Below are 21,871 nucleotides of genomic sequence, written 5' to 3'. Positions count from 1 at the left end.
ATTTCATAAATGTTTGTATGTTGAGCTTCATCCTAAGACTAAACTCTGAAAAGCACTATTTATTACATGTATTCCACAGGTTAAAAGTGTTCTATTCTCTGAATGTCATCCTCCATATAGTGCAAGATTTCTTAACTTGTGCCCCTAGGGACTTTTTGGGTAGATTTTAGGGGGATCCACAAACTTGGATAGGATAAAAAAAAAAAAAAAAACAGCTAAATCTTTACTTTCCCTAATCTTTAAATGAGATAGGATTTCCTTCACTTATCTTTTTTTGACATTTTATAATTTTATTTAAATGAAATTCAATTTCGTTTTCACCCACATTGACTGTCTGTAAGCTTTTGAAAGTCGTGACAGGAACATAAGTAATCAAGATATACAGCTTGTTTGGTGAATCTTCATCCTCATTGCATTTCCTGGTCAAACACACTCAGATACAGTACGGGACATTCCTTATTCCTCTGGCCCAAACAGCTTTGTTGAGTTTGGTGTCATACATCTGGAGTTCCCATTTCTTTAATGGCAAATTTGTGAATTTCCTTGAGAGCTCAAGGAGCTCACTGTTTGAAGCCTACTCCATGAATTCGCTTGTGAATGTTGATGGTGTATTTTCTGGTCAACACCTCATTGATGGCAGAACATCCCTTCTTTTTCTCTCCACCTTTCTTTCAGGAGCCATCCTGCCTGGGACCAGGTTGTAAAGGAAGAAGCCCTCAATTATTTAAAAATATTATTCTAAGACAGGGTCCACATGTATCACCAAACAGCTAAAGGGATCTGATGAACAAAAAAAGATTAAGAAATGCCAATACCATGGCTCATTTTTACAAGAATTACAAGGTCTAGGTCATGTTTGCATTACTGAAAAACATTTTGCATGAGATAGAATCAACTTTACTAATGTCACTGTTCTCATAGAAAGGGAAATGTGTCATGGACCATGTGCCACGCACTGTGCTAAACACTTTTACAAATATTATTTCATTTGATCCTCAGAAGAGCACTGTGTGGTCATCACTATTATGAACCCCATATTACAGGTGAAGAAAGTCTCAGAGGAAAGATGGCTTTATTTACCCAGGTCACACAGATAGTAACTATCTGTGGCTGAATTTGAACTCAGGTCATCCCAACTCTAGGTCCAGGGCTCCATCCATTGTGCCACCAGCTGCCTCTATTTAGTTTCATTGATTAACTTTGTTTCTTCTATGTCTGCCCCATCAGATAGTATTTTCATTCATTGAGCAATTATTTATATGTGTTTATTATATAAGCAATCATGTTGACACAAGCCTATGGTCACTGCTACTGGCAAGTCTGAGCCTAATGGATTGCTCAAGCTCAGGAGTTTTGAGCCATAGTATTTTAAAGCTGAGCTGGTGTCAGCACTAAGTCCAGCACAATATAGTGAGCCCCCAGGATGGGGTTGGGGAGGGTGTACCATCCAGCCTAAGGAGGGGTGAAGTAGCCCCTTCAGAAAAGGGCAGAAAAAGAGGAGGTTGAAGTATAATTGCTATCAGCAATGGAGTTGTCTGCGATACTTCCAGTTTGAGAGAGAGAAGGAGAACCAGTCTCCCCAAAATAAAACCAAATATTTACTATTAACTCCAATGAGAGTTACAAAGATATGACATAGTTCCTGTGCTTAATAAGATTGCAGTTTAGTAGAGAAGATAAAATGTATATATGCTATTAATTATAATATAAGGCAGTATTTGGTAATTACCATAAAAATAGGAATGAGCTACTATGGGAAGTTAGAAGAGTAGGTGATCACTTCTTGAACATCCGTTCAAGGCTCACTTACCTTGAAGAAAGAACATTAAATTAACTTAACCAGACAGGATTTGTTATTGTCTAGAACATGTCTATTGTTCCCCTTGTACACAATTTGTTTCACAGTATTTGCATATACAGCTCTGGATGATTTTACCTTGCATGTTTTTTCTGCTTTGAGAAGTTAACCCTATCAGTTTCTAGGGTCATCATTTTGCCTCTTTTAAAAAATAAAAATTGGTTCATTTCAGACTTCAGGCACCTCTCCAGAGTTTTTAATCACACAAATTTGTGGGAAACAGACTAGTTATGATATTAGCAATGAACAACAAAATAGGTTTGGAACACCATTTTGATAGAGGATACACCTTCATATGGAGAACTTGGCACATTTGGAAACTGCAATCATATCTGTAGCTATCAGATTATATGGTCTTAAATTACCTCTTACAGCTTAAAGTGGAAATGTAATGCAGTACATTTTGTTTCATGAATCCAGTTTGCAAAAGCAAACAAAACCAGCAAGAGTGATACAGACGAATGTCTCTTGTCATCTGGTACAATTTATTCAAATTAATAATAGGGCACATAAACTACAAAAATCCCCTCATGGTATGCTAGACACCTTCATTCAAAACTTTCAAATGTACAAATAGAAAACACTCCTAAAACTGGTTACTTCCATGAGATGCATTGCAGAAATACTCCAAGGGGACTTGTTCTTTTGCCTCTTCCACAAAGCTTCCTTTGCCTTTTCAGCAGGCACTATTCTCTCACCTGGTCTCCAACCATAAAATTTCAGTGGTTCTCTAATCATTTTATAAGCCTTAAATTGTTATTCTCAAATTAGACTACAAACTCCTTGAGGCCAGGTGTGAGTCTGGAGGGATAATGGAGAACATTGAGCTTAATCACTTCATTTTACAGTTAAAGAATCCAAGGCCTGGAGACATGAAGTGACTTGTTCCCAGTAATATAGTTAGTACACGGAACAGTGGCCACTGAAAGGGTACATAGTAGTCTCACCAAACTGCTAAATGAAGACTCCTTAGGGAGATTCAAAAACCCTTAACAGGGAATGTAAGTCACAGTGAGACAAGAAGTAACAGCCCCAAACCCCTTTTCCTGACAGAGGAAAGTTTGAATATCAACTAGCTGCTAATTCCCTTGGAGTCTTCTCTCACTCTGCCCCCTTTCCCTCTACCACTACTATGAAGCAGCACCAGTCCCCACATTCAACATCTTCATTCCCTTCTCCCTAGTCCTTTTACACTTAGTTACACTCTATAAAAAGCAGCCAGACTTTACTGGTTTGAAGAGAGAGTGCTTCATTCACAAGTGGACCTGACCAGTTTCCACTGTTCTCTCTGAATATCCTTCATTTTGCGAGTATGCCCCCTCAAAAAAGCTGACATGATTTGTTATCTTACGAGCCCCATGTTTTCCATGTACTGTGTCCTTAATCTTCCCAAATCCTGTTGTCCTAACCCCAGACATAAGACTCTTTCCATTATTTCCAATATGCCTCTCATATCACCCAGAGCACCTAACAAGGATTGAACTTATAGCAGGCACTGTAAAAGAGTCCCAGAGCCCCAGAATGTGTGTTGAAATGTCCCTCGGAAGCCATATGGTCTAACCTTTAGCTGATCAAGTATTCCCTCTACATGTACATTATAACCTCTTCCTAAGACAATTCATTTTATGGTAGAATTTAATATAAGGTAGTACCCTAATTCCTGGAATTTCATAAATCCCTAAAGGAAGGTTCATGTATAATAATACCTATGCCATTATAGAGCAGTTCTGATACATTAAAGTTTTAATCCCAATCTCAATCAAATTCAACAAACATTTGCGAGGTCCCTTTCAACACTCAAATTCTGTGTTCTTTGATATTATATGTAAGGCACTGTGTTCAGTCCTGGAAACATGAAGACAAGAAAGAAATCTCTTGTAGCTAAATTTCTCCTGGGGGATACAGTATATACAAAAGTAAAATACACAGTAATTTTAGGAGGAGGGGAATAAAAACTACCAGCTGAATCAGGAAAGGCTTCTGCTAGGAGGTAACATCTGAGTTGACCTTTAAAGGAAACTAAGGACTCTTAGGAGCAAAAATGAAGACAGTATACATTCCAGACATAGGGGGAAAGCCTTTGTGAGGTCATGTCTGTGGGAGATAGCCAGTCCAGTCCAGTCCAGACAACAGCTACTAGGCCAGTTGGGCTGAAATATAATGTATAATAAGGACTAATAAGAAATGTGTCAGAAAAGTTCATCAAGGAGCCAGACCATATGAGCCTTTAAAAGTCAGTATTTTCTCTTAGAGATGGTCAGGAGTTACCGAAGACTTTTGAGTATAGAGGGACATGATCAGAACTGTGTTTTAAGAATATTATTAGGGGGCAGTTAGGTGGCACAGTGGATAAAGCATTGGTCCTGGATTCAGGGGGACCTGAGTTCAAAGCTGAACTCAGACACTTGATACTTACTAGCTGTGTGACCCTGGGCAAGTCACTTAACCCTCATTGCTCTGCCCCCCCCCAAAAAAATCTCTGATTGAACTGGAAAGGAAGCAGTAGCCGAGGAAGAACTCAATCCCTAAGCAACAATTGATCTTCATCCCTTGGAGACACAAAGAAAATGTCTCTCTCTTCCCTCACACCTTCCTCCCTCCCCATCAACCATGGTACTTACATATATGCTTGGTCAGTAGGAGACATAACCTACAACTATGAGACACTTGGAGAATACTTTAGGTTGTGATGGTTTGAGGTATTAATGAGACACTTCCAACAAAGAACAGAAACACTATTCCCATGGTGATACAGAGAAAAGAATACCTTTTGAGGCAGAAAAACGTTTCAAGGAAAGTTCAGGAATTCCTTAGCCCAGAGATCCTAAGATCCTGCTGGAGAGTGATTCCTCCCACTAAGGTTTCTTCTGACTGGAAGTCAATAAATCAAGAGGCAAGGCTAGAAGATAAAGAATTTAATTAGCATCAGCTGATGGGCAATTGCCAAGCAGTTAGCAACTGCCTAGAACATCTGTAGATACACTCAAATATAGGGTTTTACACAACTTTAGGGCAGGTAGCTAAAGGACACTATCAGGTGAGGCAGCTTAGCCACTTTCCTTATTTGGGAGGTTGAATAATAGGGACAGGGTGAGGTAACTTGGGAGGAGAATGTCTTAACTTTGAGGTAACCTTGTTGTCTCCTTAAGACCAGGTCCATTCCTGAGGGGGTATTTCCCTGTAATTAATTTCATCTGACCATCTTGGAGGGGTCAGGAGTTTCTAGTAAATCTCATCAAAATATCTGGGTGGGACTGGGGTTGAGATAGAATCGGACAGAATTTTTCTTTCTTTCCATAACACTGCAAGCTACATTTCTTTGACCTTTAAGGCTACTATTTCTAGTGAGGTGTACATTTCCTCCACAGGAGCAAGACCTCTGCCATCAAAGAAAGATGAATATGGAATCAAGAGAGAACTAGCCCTGCCAATTCAGAGTCAAGCCATGGAGAGGAGCAGACCTTGGGTGCTCATCCAAGAGACTCATCCAGCTGGGAAACTATGCCCAGTTGGTAAACAGCTTGAGGACTACACAAGGAGAGAAAGTAGATGGATGCCCTACAGCACTAGAGGAATGACTTGTCTTGACATATGTATGACTCAGTTCACCTGCACTCTAAATTTGTGTCTTTTCTTCCCATAGGTGTACTATATAGTAATGGTCAAGTATGACCCAGGCTTATGTGAATATCTAATCACTGCTATTCTTACTATGCGTTCTTAGTAAAAGATACTGATTTGAGCTAATTTTGGCTGACTTGTCAAGAGGAAGGTCACTAGTGATGCATCCCAGACTATAATTTTAGGAGTTCAGGTCCAAAAGTGCCTTAGAACCCAAGAGAGTAACATCTCCCCCATCCCCAAGGGACAAAACTTTGAGAATCTAATTGGGAAGATGGCGGAGATAAATTGAGTAGTAGTTAGCTTGAGATGATTGAATCCAAATGAAATTCATAAGAAACCAATTTCCTGCGCTGCCTCAGGTTCAACCAATTATTGATTATATCTAAGCATGGTTTTTGTAAGCCTACGTGGAGGGGAAGCTGGGTAGCACAGTGGATGGTGTGTAAGATCTGGAGTTAGAGTAGACCTTAGTCCAAATCCACCTCAGATGTTTATTAGCTGTATGACCCTGAGCAAGTCACTTAACTCAGTTTGCCTCAGTTTCCTCATCTGGAAAATGAGCTGAAGAAGGAAATAGCAAACCATACCAGTATCTTTCCCAAGAAAAACCCAAGTAAGGTCACAAAGGGTCAACACAACTTAACAACAATTAAGTGGGGTGGCTTGGTGGCTCAGTGGATAAAGCAACAGCCCTGGATTTAGGAGGACCTGAGTTCAAATCCAGCCTCAGACACTTGACACATACTAGCTGTATGACCCTGGGCAAGTCACTTAAGCCTCATTGCCCCACAAACAAACAATAAAGTTATTCAGTAATTCCACTGTACCACTAGTTGCTAATATGTAGTTGTCACTTTCTGCTCAGCATAGTGGAAAGACTAAGGATTTCACTTAGAGGAGGAATAAATTGCTTTATTTAAGTCTTCAGGAAGAACTGCACTGGGAAAATATTACTTAGGTAGCCAATATCCTTTCTCCCCAATGGGAGTGTTTCCTTCTTGCAGACCATCTAAAAGAATGGAGGCACCTTTTTAAACAGAGCTGAGGCAAGGTAGGCTGACAAAAAGAGTCCTGAACCTGGGGTCAGGAAGAGACTAGGCTTTGAGTCCATTTCTGCTGCGTACTAGCTTTGCTACCTTAGGAGGTTAGAGGAGTTGATCTCCATGGCCCTTTCTATTCACGTAATTTTAGAATAAGATTGTTTGATCTGATTTTCTTTAATACTATTTCTCTTTAGATCCCCTGGTCTTATGGCACCTTCTTTCTAATACTCTGGACTTGGCTAACTGGCACATCAATTAGACAGTCTTGGGACTGAATCAGTGGCTTCAGACTGTCATCAAGAAGAAAGGCTAAGCTACAGATTACATTGTGGAATAGCCTCTCTGACTTGGTTATTTTGAAAACTGAACAATGTCCTAGAAAGCCAATGTATTACTCAGTGCTCACCCAGAAATACTCCAATCATCATAAAAGATCTAGATATCTATAATATTTGTCTGGACCCTTACTAAGAGGAAGAGAAATCCTGGGGTAGGCCAATATAAAGGTTAAAACTTTTATCTTCAGCCTGTCACATTATTTGTCATTTACATATGTCCCATTGACAGCTGTCACTCAGGAAAGATTCAATTCAGCCAATGGCAACTCTTAGAGCATACACAAAGACAAGAATGAAAGCTCATTTTAATTAGGTGATAATTAAACATTCCCAGCTAGAAGCCTTCGATCAATCTGACAGAATACCCCATTTCCAAAATAGATTTCAAATAATATTCCATGAGGCAGACAGGTTTCTGTCTATTGGGAATTACCATATAAATCACCATCTCTTTCCAAATTCTTCATTCACTATCACACAGAATTGGACCAACAGCCATTCCTAGAGGGATATAGAGACAAAGCAAATCACATGGCCTTCTCTGTATTCCTCACTCACAACATGGCATCTCCTTACGCTTGCTTTTTCACTGACTGTCCCCCATCTCTGGAATGCACCCACTCTCCCCTCTCCTCCTTAGAATCTCTCTCTCTTTTTTCTAATCACAGCTTAAGCACCATTTTCTCCATGAATTCTTCTCTGATTTCTCTTCCCTATTTATTAACCCTCATTCTCAAACCATCTTATCCCTTCTAAAGGGATATAATAGTGTTCAACTCAGAATTCTTTCTATAATAATACTATGCAAAGTTATATATAAAAGTGGATTATTTGCAAAAGTCTGTATTAAATTAGTGTTCTGTTAAACTGATAGAATTACATATTGCATTGACGTAGGACTAAATATGGCTTTCGGTGGGATCTGAGGCACTCCATACCTAAAAATCAAACTTTTGTTCCACTTGCTCCAACTTAAATGAAATTTTGAGCTAAAAATAAAAGCCTGTTTAAGATAAAAATGTTTTAATAATAAAATATGGGACTAAGCATATTTATGTGTTTTTTGACCTGGTAAGAGGCAATAAGAATTGTTGGTGATCCCAATATAAGTTTTATACATAAACCATACCTAGTGAGTCTAGGGATCCAAACAAGGCACTTGGTCTCCTTGGAGCCCAGGTCTTATTCTATGTGACTAACCTCAGGTAACAGGAAACTAAGTATTTGCTTTAGACAAATAGAAAAGTTTAATTCTAATTTTTTTTTTTGCGGGGGTGGAGGGGTGGGGGTGGATCAGAGGATGGTGCATCTTGTTGCAGCAAACTGGAGAATAGCATATTCGCTTGAAGTTAGAATCATAAAAAGACTAAGGAAAACTTACATTTATTTCAATCATTTTATGTCAATACACACACACACACACACACACACACACACATACACATTTGTGATTTCACCAGTGTAGGAAAACTACTAGTGAAGAAACTCTTTTCCAATGCAGGTAAACATCTGCTCTGCAGTTTATAATCTTGGGAGTTGCATGTGGTTTCACTGAGAGGTTTGGTGGCTTTTTTGGGGTCACACAGCCAATATGTCAGAGGCAGAACTTAAATCCATGTCATTTTGTCTCTAAGACATGTTCTTTTTTCCAGTGCACTAAGCTGATGCTCTGTATTCTCACTTAAAGTTTTTAAAACCTGGTAATTCATGTTCAGCATATGCGGTATTTCTCCATCAAACAAAACAGTTCTGCCCTATGCATTCATTGAGAATAAGTATCAGTTAGTTACATTTGGCATTTACTACAGGATATGACATTTTTTGAAAGTTAAGTCAATTGTTGTCAGACTGTTGTCTTTGAGACCTCAACCCAGAATATAAGGGCTTCCTATCCAGAAAGAAAGCATTATGAAATGAACTTCAAGGCAGGGCCAGTCCACAGAAAACTTAGCAAGCAAGCAAGCAAGCCACATTTGCTCTCTGCAACTCCATTCCCACACCCGTTCATTCAACTACTAGTTCCCTCCCTTTCAAACTACTTTATATCGAACTACTTTGTATTTTTAAAAAAATTTATTCTCTATATACTTATGTAGTGCCTTCTCTGGGATGACTATTCCAAACCCTGATTCACACTGGCAGGGCAGGTCCCTAGAGCTCAGCTATTGCTTCTCCCCTCAAGGTTCCAAGGGTATCCCTAAAAGGCTGGTGGTTTTATCTAAGGTTATTGTTCACAAGCCATCGTGTGTGTGTGTGTGTGTGTGTGTGTGTGTGTGTGTGTGTGCACATGTGCATGCACTTCCCCCATTGATTATCTGTTGATATAAATTAATCAGACTTAATTAGCTCTGAGAAACTGGTATTTACTAAAATGGTGTATTAAAAACAGTTGGCATACATTTTTAAAATTTCTTAATAATTAAAAAACATTAGCATTAAACATTACCACCCAAATTCAGGAATATTGTCCTGCATACAAAATCCTGGAGAAAGTAGACTTAGCGCATGTGGAAAAGGGATAACTCATATCTCCTATTTGTTGGAAGTCCTTTCCTCCCTCTTATGGGTCCCCCATGAGGTTCCTTTTGGGCATGGGGTAGCTTCTCCGTGGGCTTCTTGTGGAGTCCTGAAACCTTCTGTCTTCAGGGTGTCTAATTTGTCCTCAGCTCCCCATGTAGAGAATGTCATCAAACTCTGCTATTTTGGGATGACTGCTAGGGTGCTGAAGTCCAAATCTTCTAACCCTCTGACACGCATAAGGTCATCCTCTGGCCAAAGAGATGCCTCTTCTCTTACCTTCCCCTCAATCATTGTCTCTCAGAGGCATAGCTCTCTCTTCTAGGATGGCCAGCCACTCAAATGTCAAGGCTGAATCTCTTTAGCCGATCCCAGTACACTTCCTTGGCAGCATCAATTCATTTCATTAGGTAACTGGAAGTATTTTACTCTTTCCCTACTTCATTAATGAGGTTGCTCGACTTAGTTTAATGAATTAGATTTTTTGTAAGAAATGTTCTCAACGGATAAAGGTAGCATACCTTATCTTATTGCACTTTGCAATTATTTTTTTAAAAAAATTGAAGGTTTGTAGTAGGAAGTTGCATGAGTCCAGGGGAAAATATAATGTACTTGGTTTTGAATATGTTGAGTTTAAGATATTTACTGGACATCCAGTTTGAAATGTCTGAAAGGCAGATGGGGATGTGAGATTGGAGGTGAGCAGAGAGGTTAAGGCAGGATAGAAAGATTTGAGAATGATCAGCATAGAGATGACAAATATATCCATGAGAGCTAATAAGATTACTAGGGGAAATAGTATAGAAGGAAACAAGAAGAGAGCCTAGGACAAAACCTTGAGGGACACCTATGGTCTAAGCTTTAAGGTTTCTCCTCATAGCCATCAGATTGGCAAAGAGGGCAAAAAAGAAAAAATGGCAAATGCTGGAGGGGCTGCAGAAGTAAAGGAAGATCAGTGAACCATTGGTAGAGACATGAATCGGTCTAATTCTAGAAATCGATTTGGAACAATAACCTATACCCTTTTATGTATTGATCCCACTACTAGTTATATACTACAATGAGGAAAGGTCAAAGAGACAGAGAAAGGACCCATATATTCAAAGACATTCATATCAGGATTGGGTTTTTTTGTACCAACAAATGGAAACAAAGTAAATATCCATCAACTGAGGCATGACTTAACGAATTATACCATATGAATGTTAAATTAAAAAAAAATAACTTTTAAACATCTAGGAACTCTGACCAATGAAATGGCTCTTCATGACTCCAGAAGCCTAATGATGAAACCATGCTTTCCGCCACTTGATAAAGCATTGATCAGCTAGAGGTACAGAATTAGACATAAATTTTCCAGACAGAACCAATGTGTGATTTGCTTTGCTTAATTATACTTATTTTTCATAAAGGAGGGCTTTTCTTGGGGGTTGGAGGAAAAATGGTGGAGGAGTGAAAGGACAGTGACAATGAAGCCAAGAAAAAGAAAAATATGAATATAATTTTAAAACACACAAGAGAGAGCAGAAGGAAGTCCAGGAAGGCTAGAAGAGACAATCTTAACAGCTTGGGTCCTACTGTGTTAAATTTAGGATAAATTTTTTACAAAAAACAAAACTATACACAAAAGAATTAGGAAGGATCATATACCAAGGAAAAAAATGAAAGTAAGGGACACTTTGGCTAGGAGTGGGCAGCACATAAAGAAGGTACCGTATATAGCCAATGTCATCTGTAAAAGGAGGATAATAACACCTGAAGCAAGCACCTGCCTCCCAGGGCTGATGAGGATCAACTGAGGTCATGCATGCAAAGGACCCTGCAAAGCAAAAAGCATTATATAAATGTCAGCTATTGTTATCCCTTGGATCTAATATTGATTTCATGTTAAATTAAACCAAACAAACAAAAGGACTAGATGTGAAAGTGAGTATGCCGGCTGGTTGGAGTGAGACACCTGGAATAAAAAATCTGAACTGATTTATAGGGCTCTTTTTTTCTCTGTCTCTTAGGCAAAGGGTCTCTCATGGCTGGGCATAAACACACATGTAGGCATCTTCCTCGAATTATGGTTCCATTGTAAAAGAAACTATGACATTTTTCTTCCTTCAGTAGGTCTAAGTAGAACATAAGAGGTTAAATGAAAATGAAAACTTAGAAAAAAGCAACTCAAGATTTTTCAAACTGGATCACACAACTCAAGTGATATTGCATAATTCTCTCTCTCTCTCTCTCTCTCTCTCTCTCTCTCTCTCTCTCTCTCTCTCTCTCTCTCTCTCTCCCCCCCCTCTCTCTTTCCTTCCCCCTCTCCTTGTCTCACCCTTTCTCTCTTTCCTTCCTTCCTTCCTTTCCTATCTTTCTTTTCCTCTTTCCTTCCATTCTTTCATTTCCATTATTCTGACCCCTTTTTACAAAAGTTTTCCCAACCATCTTCATTCGCCAGTTTCCCTTTCTCTCGCTTTCTTCAGAAATAAGAGCCTAACCTCCATCACTTCTCATTTGGAAATAAGGGGACTCACAAGAGCAATGTCAGGCTTCAAAGGCATTTTTTATGCAAGCATTTCTCTATTCATATGATTGAAATCTCTTTGTGAAAGCTGTGAAAACTTATTCTGAATTTTTTAAGAAGTTCAGGATGACCAACCAGAAGATCTGTTCACGTTCACAGAAGAGGGGAAGCCTAGTACTTGTGGGCTTTTCTCTTCCAAGCAAAGAATTTACAGCTGCAAATGTGATGAATGGGCCAGTTAAAGCCAAGGCTCTCTGCCTGCAGGAATATCTTCAGTCTCCATGGGCAGGCCTAAAGGTTTCCTTTTCTTAATCTATCATCTTGACCTGTGAGTCAAAAACTTCCTCCCCAAGGGCTTTCCATATTCCTCTTGGAGCCCTAAGGAGGCTCCATTTTCTTTACAGTTCATAAGTCCTTACTATCCTGCATTTCAGTGACTTCATCAAAGAACCTGATTTTTGGCTTCTGGGAATTTGTTTTTGATCAGAAAACATGTATTTCAAGTTATAGATCATGGACCCCAAATTTCAAACAACAGAGAAAGCTATGTTAGTATATATAGGTACCAGAAGTAGTGGGTAATCCATGTAAATATCTTTGTTTAGGAGAGTGGAAGTAGGGAAGAGCTCACTGATCTGGGAGAGATCAATAGGAGAGTTAAAACTATTAGCACAGAGGCAGCTAGGTGGTGCAGTGGATAAGGCACGAGCCCTGGATTCAGGAGGCCTTGAGTTCAAATCTGGCCTCAGAAACTTGACACTTACTAGCTGTGTGGCCCTGGACAAGTCACTTAACCCTCACTGCCCCGCAAAAACAAACAAAAACTATTAGCACTGTGACTGTAGACAAGAAACAACTTGTCTAAGCATCAGTTTTCTTTTCTGTAAAATGGAGATAATGCTGGCAATACCTACTTCACAGCACTTATGTAAATTAATGAACTTAAACCCTTTAAAGTGTTATATAAACATGAGCTATCATCAAGTTTTATTATGCTTTTGTTCTAACACCAGTCCATAGATACTAAAAAAATAGTAAATAAAAAAAAAGGTTTGAAATAAAAAAGTATCAGGAATAGAGAAGGAGGGGTTATCTATATACATCCATCTCTATCAATATAGAGAGAGATAGAGATATCAATAGAGATAGATAGAGATAGAGATAGAGATATAGAGAAATGTCTCCACTAGGCTAGCAAGTTAACTGTGGGCAAACTACTCCATGGGGGAAATTCATCACTGGTGAATCAGCTCCTTGAGAATCAAAATACCATTCATTCTATGGGAATTGGCAATTTACTTAATTCAACTCCCCCAGAGTTTAAATTATAGTCTCCAAGGATTCAAATCCAAGAAGTACCTTTTTCATTGGCAAGACAGCAGATAGAAATGGGAAATGTTCCTACAGCAATGTCACAAGGAAACCCTGTGGGAAAAATTTTTTTTAACCATGAACTCTGCCCCACCCCCACCCCCTTACTCCTGCCAAAGGGGTTCATTCAGTAATCCAGTCAGGACTGGTTCTGTCTTCTTTCAAGGTGATTCCAATTGCTTGAGAGTGATAAATGTATTTCCAGATCAAAACACTAGCTGTGTGACTAGGGTCTGAGCCTCGGTTTCTTCATCTTTAAAATGAATTTAAGAATCACTTGCATTACCTATCTCAAAAGATAGTTGTGAAAATTAGGTCATAATGGATATAGAGTGCTTTATATTTAAAATGTATAGTGTAAATATGGATTGCAACTATTTTTACTCCATTGTTCTCATTTTTTGATGGAGTTAAACTAGAAACAGTCCCAAGACATATAATTATCTTATTATTATTTTATATTTAATATTCTGTGGACAATTTTACAGGTAGGTAAAGAACCAACTTTTTGAAATTTAATAAGAGTATTGGGTTGTATGCTTATTTTGTGTAGCCTACCCAAAAGTATATTTGGGACCACTCCAGAACAGACAGGAAGAAAGGGATAATGTATACCTGGTCTAATTCCCACCTGGTTTTAATTTATTCCACTAAGTCTTTATATAATGAAAGCTTTTGATTCCATGTAATTTGAAGACTATGAATAGATAAGACACTATCTACTAAAGAGATTTTTCTTAAATTTTTATTGACCCATATATTGGTGGATAAGGCAACATTCTTGTTTGTATTCAAGCTATGGTTCCAGAATATTTTAGTTGCTGAGTTCTCAAGAACATTTCTAGAGTTTGGAGATTTGTTTTCTGTAAACTCAGATTTTATTCACCAGCAAAGCCTCTTCTCACCAAATACTGGCCACTCAAAAGACTATCATGAATAACAAGTAACCCATTTATCCAAGCCAATCAATAAATAGGAGTCAAGGAAGTTATATAGATTAGATAGATCAAAGAAACAAATAGTTTTGTTTTTCTTTTAAATCTCATTGGAAATACTATAATACCTAAACTCACACAAAAAGAGTAAGAATAATCTTGCTGAAGCAAAGTCCATTCCCAGTAGTCTATAAAGCTACAAGCCCTGGAGGTTAAGACATAATTGAGTTGACTTTTCATACATGTCAATCAAGTGTCAAATTTCTCTGTTTACATAATACATAGCACAGAGCTATTCCTCACCCTGAGTGGGTGGGAGTAGATGTTTTGTTTACTTTGACTATGGATGCAGCATTTACTATTGTGTAAAAATCTTAAAATGTTTTTTATACTCTCTGTCAAATACTTTAGAGAAAATAATTTCATTCATATTGATTATAGTAGATATTTTTATTATAGTAGTTTAGTGTAATTCATCATTTAGTTGGATTCATACCATCAAATTTTTAAAAAGCTTCTCAAAATTCCATTCCAAGTATCCCTATCTCCTTTTCAAAATAAATTTTGAGACATTGAAATTATTTTTTGCCATTTGTTTATTAGCATATCTCACATTTTCAATTAGTAGAGATTTGCAATACCTTACAGTTCTTTAGCATGTCCCTCTTTATATTTAATTAATTCCTTAATTTTGCCTCTTATTTCATCTCTACTGGATATTAGTATTACTGAAAGGTCTCAACTTTGCCCTCCCACCTACTAACTCTTCCCAAGTTCTTTGCCCCCAGATTTTCCTCCCTTACTTGAAACAGATTAGAGGCAAAAAGAATGGAGAAATGGAAGGAGCAAATAAGCGTCTTCCATTGACATTGGTGATTAGCTACTGACCTCAGCTAGGTAAACACACTCCTCTCTGAATTGTTTTCCCATTATGGTATTTGGTGGTCCAGTAAAGAATCCTTCAGTAATGGCCTAATTGTCTGATTCCTTTAATGTTCAGAACTATGATGACAATGACAGAAATAAAGATATTCAGTAGAAAAGGGAGGAAGGGACCATGATAGGAAATGACAATTTCTCAATAAATTGATAGTAAAAACATTGCACTCTAAAGATTAGTCTCCCCCAAATTGCTCTGGTTTTTAATAATTCCTATGAGATATAAGATATTAACCCAATTAAAGTTTATTTGTAAATACATAAACTGAACAAGAAATCTATTGTACACTTGTACTTACTTCTTCAGAAGTCACAATTTCAGAGCTATAAAAAAACCTTAGAAATCATCGAACCCAACCTCCTCATTTTATAGCTGTGGAAAATACAATTCAGAGAAGTAAACGGGCTTGCCCAGAGCACAGAACTAATAATATAGATGTGAACATAATTCTACAGATATGAACTAAGGTGGAGTTCAGTAGAACTGTCACCTCCTTATACCTGAAAGCTCTGCCTCCCTCAGTGTAGCCCAAAATTGCATTGGTGTTTTTGGCCACCAGAGCACATTGTTTGCTAATACTGAGTTTGCTTCAAAGGAACTAAAACTCCCCTATCTTTTTGAAATTAACTGTGGTCTAGTCATGCTGCACCCACCCACTTACACACACACACACACACACACACACACACACACACACACACACACACACACACACACATTCTCCTCATACAGTGGATTTCTTCTTAAACTACAGTCTGTCGTGACATTTATCTCTATTATATTTCATCTTATTTGATTTAGCTCAATATTGTAGTTTCCCCTACTCTGTCATCTATTAACTATTCCTTCAAGCTTTACGTCAACTGAACTTAAAGGAAGCTGAGATTACACTTGAGAAAATGAAGAGCAACTGGACCCCACCAAGTACATAGCAAGAAAATTCATGCCAATAGTGACACAGTCAACACATGCAGCAAGCATCATTAGCATTTGCTATGTGCCAGGCACTGCACTAAGCTCTAGGCATGGGGGAAGGGGGAAGGCAAATGACAGTCCCTGCTCTTGAAACATCAAATTCCAATGAGGGAGACAACATGAAACAACTATGTACCAATAAGACATATAATGGATAAATTGGAGATAATTGCAGAGAGAATGGGGATCAGGAAAGGCTTCTTGTGGAAGGTGAGATTTAAGCAGACATAAAGGAAGCTGGGAAGGTAACAGTATATGCAGGCTAGACAAAATTCTAGATTCCATAAATTTTGGAGAAATGCCATTTGTTGATTTCAGGATGGTGATGGGGAAGGATAAAGCGGGAAGACAGTACAGGTAGCCTGGAAAATGCAAATGCTACTGTGCTATCAGCAAGAGTTTCCCTATGGTCCCAGGAGTATCAAAATTTCATATCACTTCCCTAGGCTCCTGTACTGTGCACAGTATGATAGGCAACATGTCAGGGGTAATAAAGAAAAATGGCAGTGTAACTACAAACAGAAGAAACATATCTTTGGTGCATTTCCAGCCTGTCAGCATTTTTCTGTCATACTCTAATGGGATCATGTGAATAATTTTGTTTTCACTAATAGGATACAAAAAATAATATAATCATATCAGGAAGTTTTTGTATCATATTATGGGGGGGAAAAACCCTGAACACTTGCATGATATAAGCTAGAGATAATCTCCAAAGTGCAGGTAAAATGTAATATTTGGGGACATGAGTATTTGAGATATTCATATGGCATTTGTGATAAGGATGCTATTTCTGTCCGCTCCTCTGTGTTTGATGAACTGCTTATAGTTATCCGAGAATGGCAGGCATCTTTGTCTTCTTATGTTTATGTTGGGGAAAGAATGTATCTCCTTGACTTACATGTGTTTTTTCTCCCAATAATGTGCTTATGAGTTTTCAATCTGTCTCTGTGGTGTGATGCGCATGACTCATGCAATTTATTTTCATGGAACACTGAGAGGAAAATGTGGAGCTGCCCATCCCTCCTCCACTCCAAGTGAATCAGTTCAAATCATGTAAACACATTCTGGAGGGTTTAAACTGGTGTAGTGAAAAGGGTACTGGATTGGGAGTAAAATCCTAGTTGGGTTATATGCTGCTTGTGACCTTGGACAAGTCATTTCAACCTATGTCTCAGTAAAATGAAGAAGTTGGATTAGATAACCTTTAAGATCCCTTCCAACTTTTAACCCTATAAATCTGTGTTCAAAGATTCCTCTTTTTCTTCAGGAGTAATTTTTTTAATTGGATAGGGGATTTGTAACTTTATATTTTTTATTAAATTATCAGGAAAGGATCAACCAAGTACATAATAAGCACTCAAACAATTTGTAAGATTAAATTTAAAAAATCAATCTGGCTATTTAGTTGAACTATTTAGACAGTATGGTCATATGGCCTGTGAGAAAATGATGGGTTTGCGGATGCCCAGAGGCCCCCTCTCAAGGGGATAATACTAAGATTGATTAACTGATTAACTCACTTAAAGTTAACTTAATTAAAACCACATCTACCCAAAAGCCTGGCTTTTCTAGTGGATTCATGTAGATCTAATCTCTCTGCAAAGGTTATAAGGTTTGCAGTGTTTTATAATATTTTCTTATTTTGTCCTCACAACCACCCTGGGAAGTAAGTACTATTATTATCTCCCCCGCCCTTTTTTCTGGGGCAATGAGGTTTAAGTGACTTGCCCAGGGTCACACAGCTAGTAAGTGTCAAGTGTCTGAGACCAGATTTGTACTCAAGTCCTCCTAAATCCAGAGCCAGTGTTTTATCCACATTATAACCCTTTTTAAAATGAGAAGGGTAAGTGACTTGAGCAAGGTCACCCAGCTGATAAGTGTCTGAAGCCAGATTTGAACTCGGGTCTTGCTGACCCAAGGTCTAGTGCTTTAACCACTGTGTCTCTAGATAAAGCATTAAATAATTCATTTGTTGTTATTCAATCATTTTCCAGTTGTATCCAACTCCTTGTGCCACCCCCCACCCTCCACCCCCCGGCTTTTGGGACTTTCTTGACAAAGATATAAGAATGATTTGCCATTTCCTTTTCCAGCTCATTTTACAGATGAGAAAACGGAAGCAAACAGGACTAAGTGACCTGCCCAGGGTCACATAGCCAGTAAGTGTCTGAGGCCAGATTTGAACTTAGGAAGATGTCTTCCTGACTCCAGGCCCAGCACTATGTCTACTATGCCCCTAGCTACAGCTATTAGGAGCTTAGGGTAAGAGTACAAAGGAAACTCATGGGTTCAACTTCCTCATTTTACAGATGAGGAAATTGAGGCCCAGAGAGATTAAGTAATTTCCTCAAGGTCACACAGTTAATATGTAGCACGGCCAGGTTTCAAACTATCTTCTGACTTTAAAACCTATTATCTCTCCATGCTGCCTCAGCATTTTAAAAAACTGAGAGATATGTGATAATATAATGTAAGTCAAATACTCTGGAATAGCAAACCATTATGTTAATGTAAGTTAGCAGCAGCATTCATATTATTGTTATTATTGTATATTTGTATTTTTACATTTTTAAGTGGGTTTAATTTTTTAATTTAAAAAAAATCATAATGAAGGCACCTCTTCTTTGGGGAAGATAAGGACTTGTGCCTGCAAGCTTAAACCATGAGCAATTCATTCAATCTCTCTCCTTCTTTCTCTCTCTGTCTCTCTCTCCATATATATATATATATATATATATATATATATATATTTTCATGTATAAAATGGATGTGATAATACTTATAATATCTATATCAGGTTATGAGGAAAATAACACCTTTTGGACATAGTTCTAAATCGCTCTCTAAAATGGATGAACCAGTTCAAAGCTCCACCAACAATGCATCAATGTTCCTATTTTCCACTAGCCCCTCCAAATATTTGCTATTTTCTTTTTGTCATCTTTGCCTGATGGGTGTGAGGTGAGACATTGGAGTAGCTTAAATTTTCATTTCTCTACTAATTAGTGATTTGGAGCATTTTTTATGTGACTATAAATAGCTTGTATTTCTTTCCTTGAGTACTGTCTACTCATAGCTTTCAACCAGGAATCTACTGGGGAATGGCTCTAATTCTTAAAAATTTAAATCAATTCCTTATATATCTTGGTTGTAAAACATTTATCAGTGAAACTTGCTTTAAATATTTTTCCTTTTAACTATTTCCTCTCTACTATTAGCTGTTTTACATTTGTTTGTGCAAAACCTTTTTAATTCTAAAGCAGATAAGGTCTTGATACCTAATATGCAGAGTCAAAACAGAGAAAGAAAAATATAGACTGATGTTTCCAATGAAAATTGATGCAAAAAATTTAAATAAAATATTACCACAGGGACTATAGCAACCTGGTGTAAAAATTATACACTGTGGCTTGGTCTGAATTATATGAGTAAATTCAGAATTCTTTTGTGATCAGGAAAACCATAAACATAATTGGCCATGTTAATAACAAGATCATGAAAAATTATATGATTACATCAATAAGTACAGGAAAATCGCTTGAAAAACTAAAACACCTATTTCTATTTTTTTTTAAATTAGAAAATATAGGAATAAATAAAACTTTCCTTAATATGGTAAATATTACATATCTAAAACCAAGAACTAACATCATGTGTAAGGGGATAAACTAGAGTCCCTTCCATTTAGATCAGGGGTGGGTGACACAAAGATGTCTATTGTCACCTCTTTTATTTAACATAGTACTAGAAATGCTAGCTACAGTAGTAAGATAAGAAAAATAAATTAAGGGAATAAATATGAGTAAAGAAGAAACAAAAAATTGCTTTTTTAAAGATATGATGATGTGCTTAGAAAACTCTAGACAGTCAACTAAATAGAAACATCAACTTCAACGAAGTTACAGGATAAAAAAAAAATCAATACAAGTCATCAGTATTTCTGTGTGAAAGTAGTAAACTCCAGAAGGAAGAGAGGAAAAAAAAATAAATTAGGTAGCTATAAAATACATGAGAACCTACCTATAAAGACACGCATAAGATTTATATGAACAATACAATGACAAAATGCTACTTATGGAAATAAAGACCTAAATAATTGGAGAAATATTCATTACTCATGGGCTGACCAACATAATAGAATAAAAATTACAATACTACCTAATTAAGTTACCTATTTTGTGCCATACCAAACAATGTACCAAGAGATTATTTCATATATAGAAATAGGAAAAATAAGGATGCAATTCATCTGGAGGAAGAAAAGGTCAAGAATCTCAAGAGAAATGTTATTTTTTTTTAAATGGGAAAGGGGCCTAACAGTACTAAAACTCAAATTATACTACAAATCAGTCATAATAATCATTAAAACACTTTGATGGGTACAGCTAGGTGGCACAGTGGCTAAAGTACCAGCCCTGGATTCAGGAGGACCTGAGTTCAAATCCGGCCTCAGACATTTGACACTTACCAGCTATGTGACCCTGGGCAAGTCACTTAAACCCCATTGCCCTGCAAAAAAACAAAACAAAACAAAACACTTTGATCAACACAATTGGTATAACAGAGTATTCATACAACATAGAGACATAAATAAACCTAGTAGCCTAATGTTCAAGAAATCCAAAAATCCCATCTATCAGGATATGGATTCAATATTTGACAAAAAAACTTTTTTTAAAACTAAACAGCAGTCAGGGGAAAAATAGGTTTTCTATAGAGCAACACCTTATACCATATACCAAGATGAGTTTCAAATGGATTCATGACCTAGATAAGAAATGTCATACCATAAACAAATCATTATTACTGTTTAATGTAGTTTAAACTACTATCCATAAATGAAATAAAAATGAAGCCTGTGCCTGATCTAGGTAATATATGTGGAACTGTGACCCTACCTAATTAACATTTGTGTCCACTTCCATTCTTTTCATCTGACATTTCCTTTCTTTCCAGCTCACATATCTTTCAGTAGTGTGCTAAGTACTATGGGAGATACTTGGAAAATATACATTGTAATTTTTTTTTTTTACTATTTTCTCTTCCTCTTTGAATTTTGATTATTTCCTCTGCCAAGATAATTTGTATTTTTAAAATTAGGCAAACCTATCTAAAAGCCTCATGTCAAAAAGGTTGTCATGAAAAGAAAATTATTTATAATTTGGGGCAATTTTTTTCACTCTCAGCTTTTAGCTCCCACCCATAAAAGTCACAGAAATGTATACATATCATGGCCATAGTGCCAAAATCAACTCCCCACTTGAAAACCCACAGTGTAAGAGAAAAAACCAAAAGCAGAAACTCCTGAATGAGTAATCACTAGACCCCAAAACATGTAAATCCCCAGAATCTCCTGTGATCCCAGAGAGAAGGTTCTTCTCCCTGTTATGACCAGTAGATGTTGCCAGGCATGGCTCCTCCTACATTTCCACCATGATCCCAGTGTATATCATAGTGTTGGCTTTTCCTGAAGTACATTATCACTCCCAGAAAATTATAATCTCTAATTATAGCAGAGGTCCCAGATAAGGTTCTCTCTCAATTGTTAAATAAGTTCCAAACCATCTGCAAAGACAAATATTTCTCTATTATTGGTTTCAGTTTTTTCATAGACTTTCAGTCTTTGTCATAGAGGAGGTGAGGTTACAGAGTTTTTTCCCATTTGAGAGGAAATACAATTTATACTTGCCTCATGATTCTAATATGAGGTCCCAGAATAAAGACTTCCTTTTATCATCCCCTTTGACCACTATTCCTG

General features: G+C 37.4%; 1 pseudogene; it reads right to left on the bottom strand.

Annotated features, from left to right (window-relative positions):
• Nucleotides 1-232: 232 nt before the first annotated feature.
• The window catches only part of LOC122748689, a 173,687-nt pseudogene continuing 152,048 nt past the window's right edge, over nucleotides 233-21,871 (bottom strand).

Source organism: Dromiciops gliroides, chromosome 1 (genome assembly GCF_019393635.1).
Source record: "Dromiciops gliroides isolate mDroGli1 chromosome 1, mDroGli1.pri, whole genome shotgun sequence".
Lineage (NCBI taxonomy): Eukaryota > Metazoa > Chordata > Mammalia > Microbiotheria > Microbiotheriidae > Dromiciops > Dromiciops gliroides.
This window is presented reverse-complemented; position numbering and strand designations above follow the sequence as displayed.